Source organism: Hylobates moloch, unplaced genomic scaffold, assembly GCF_009828535.3.
Source record: "Hylobates moloch isolate HMO894 unplaced genomic scaffold, HMol_V3 SCAFFOLD_5954, whole genome shotgun sequence".
In the NCBI taxonomy this organism is placed as follows: Eukaryota; Metazoa; Chordata; class Mammalia; order Primates; family Hylobatidae; genus Hylobates; species Hylobates moloch.
The window spans coordinates 1425-4244 of NW_026658229.1; the positions used below are offsets into that span (position 1 = coordinate 1425).

Consider the following 2820-nt stretch of genomic DNA (forward strand, 5'->3'; position numbering starts at 1 on the left):
GGACCACAGAGACTCACAGTAATATCAATTGTCAAGTACTTTGAAGATTTCAAGCACTCTCTTTTTTTTTTTTTTTTTTTTTTGTTGAGTCGGAGTGTCTCTCTGTCGCCCCAGGCTGGAGTGCAGTGGCGCCATCTCCGCTCACTGCAAGCTCCGCCCCCCAGGTTCACGCCTTTCTCCGGCCTCGGCCTCCCAAGTAGCTGGCACTACAGGTGCCCGCAACCGCGCCCAGCTAATTTTTTTTGTATTTTTAGTAGAGACGGGGCTTCACCGTGGTCTCGATCTCCTGACCTTGTGATCTGCCCACCTCGGCCTCCCAAAGTGCTGGGATTACAGGCGTGAGCCACTGTGCCCGGCCTCAAGCACTCTTTTACAGACCACCCCCCACCACCACTGACCTCACAACACACAGTGAGGAAGTTATTGTCCTCCCCATTGCACCAATGAAGAAATTGAGGCTCAGGGAGATGAGATGACTTACCAAAGGGAGCAGGCCTAGTAAGGTGCAGAACTGTGAATTCAGCTGAGTGTTCCTGAGTCCAAAGCCCACACTCTTTCTACACCTCCTCTCTTCCTTGAGTCCCCTCACTCTCTCCCGTGGGCCAGCTCTTCAGTTTTTTAAAGGCAGCTCTCATGTTCCTCATGAGTCTTCTCCTCAGCTAAACATTCCCAGGGCTTTCAACCATTTCTTTTTTTTTTTTTTCTCAGTTATGTTAACTTTATTAATAGGCTGCAGTCTCAAAAATCTTTCTCTTCATCATCAGATGTTTGCAAAAGTTTTGGCCTTTGAGTGTGAACCTGGAGCTTTACTCCATCTATAATATGATTTTCCTGTTGTAGTACATTCCGAAGTTCTTCTGAAGAAAACTGAACCCAACCCAAACCTCTGTGAAAGAATGCACCTTCTGACATGGCCGAACTGTGCAAAGTGTTCTTTCAGCTGACTCGACGCCGCAGTCCAAGGAATTCTTCTCACAAAAACAACAGGCCGATTGATATTTCTACGCAGCGCCACAACACCTCTCGCTGCTGAGGCCGCCATCTTTAGACTCTGCTTTCAACCATTTCTTATCAGGAGTCCCATCACTCCAAAAGCTGGATGGGCTCCAGAAACTGAGCACAATATTCCAGTTGGAGTCTGGCCGATCTCGTGCAGAGCAGGCCTCTTGTGCCCTCTCCCCTTTGCTCTGGACAATGTACTGCCATTCCTGCAGCCTGTGTTGGTAGGAATCAAATTCCTGTGTTGGTAACAAAGTCTCATCAATCTGTTGACTTATTTTTCACTCATAAATATGAATAATTTGCATGTAAGTTTGGTCTCTTATTCCTTTGCAAAATCTTCAGTCCCCAGGAGCCCTGAGAAACAAGTGTTATATGAGCACAGAAGGAGATGCATGAGGCAGCCCGGACACTTAATTATACTTTGAAATGTGTGGAGAAGTGTGAAACCTACCCAGCTTGCTAGATCAGGCATGTGGGCCCTATCTGTCTTTGGAAGGAGTGCATCCTCCCTCTGGCTCTCGATGAATGAAACCAAGTTGAGTTATTGTATCTGCGTTGATTTCCAGCAGCTCTGAGCGTCTGGCAGACAGGAAACAAATCAAGTGACTCTGCTTCCCAGACCGCTCTTGCCAAACTGGCTGTCAAGGGCCCTAGGAACAGAACTCCTCATGATGCCAGCTGGCCAAATGAATCAGTGGCCAGGGGTAGATTCTTCCCTGCACCTTAAGGGACATGCCAAACTTCCAAAAAAAAGGGAACCACCTTGTGATAGGCACTGCTGAGTGGCAGGTTTCAGGGTCTTAGTATACCCAGTAGGCAGCTCAACTGTCCTGGTGAGGCCAGGCAGGGCTCTCATGCAGAGATGGTGTGCAAATCCATTAGCAATGGCACTAGGACCAGCTGCAATGCTCTCTCTCCCTGCTGTTTGTGGGCACCATTGGCCACCCACTGAATGAGCTGACCCATGGATAGTGTCTTCTTTTTCTGAGACAGAGTTTCAATCTTGTCTCCCAGGTTGGAGTGCAATGGCGCGATCTCGGCTCACTGCAACCTCTGCCTCCCAGGTTCACGCGATTCTCCCGTCTCAGACTCCCGAGTAGCTGGGATTACAGGCACATGCCACCATACCCGGCTAATTTTTGTATTTTTGGTAGAGACGGGGTTTCATCATATTGGTCAGGCTGGTCTCAAAATCCTGACCTCAGGTGATCCACCTGCTTCGGCCTTCCAAAGTGCTGGGATTACAGGCATGAGCCACCACACCTGGCCTGGATAGTGTCTTCTCTTGAGAGCCGGTGCTCAGCTTGAAGTCCCCCTTGTGCCCTCTACCAACCTGCACAAAACCCCCAGCACATCAAAGGGACCACACTCTTAGCAAACTAATTGTGAGAGACTGCCCACACCTGCCTTGATAAGTGGAAACAGAAACAGGATTTGGCCACAGAATGCACAGGTGACAATGAAAGACTCAGTGCCAGAAAAGGCTCAGGCCCTTTTTCTTGATTTCCAGATGACGACAAAGTACAATACAAAAATACAACCGACGGCCAGGCACGGTGGCTCACGCCTGTAATCCCAGCACTTTGGGAGGCCGAGGTGGGCGGATCACCTGAGGTTGGGAGTTCGAGACCAGCCTGACTAACATGGAGAAACCTCATCTCTACTAAAAAAAAATACAAAATTAGCCAGGCTTGGTGGTGCGTGCCTGTAATCCCAGCTTCTCGGGGGGCTGAGGCAGGAGAATCACTTGAACCCGGGAGGCGGAGGTTGTGGTGAGCCGAGATCGTGCCATTGCACTCCAGCCTGGCTAATTTTGTA

General features: G+C 49.5%; 1 pseudogene; it reads right to left on the bottom strand.

Annotated features, from left to right (window-relative positions):
- Positions 1–697: 697 nt before the first annotated feature.
- LOC116465520 (SRA stem-loop-interacting RNA-binding protein, mitochondrial-like) lies at positions 698–1042 on the bottom strand (annotated as a pseudogene).
- Positions 1043–2820: the final 1778 nt, after the last annotated feature.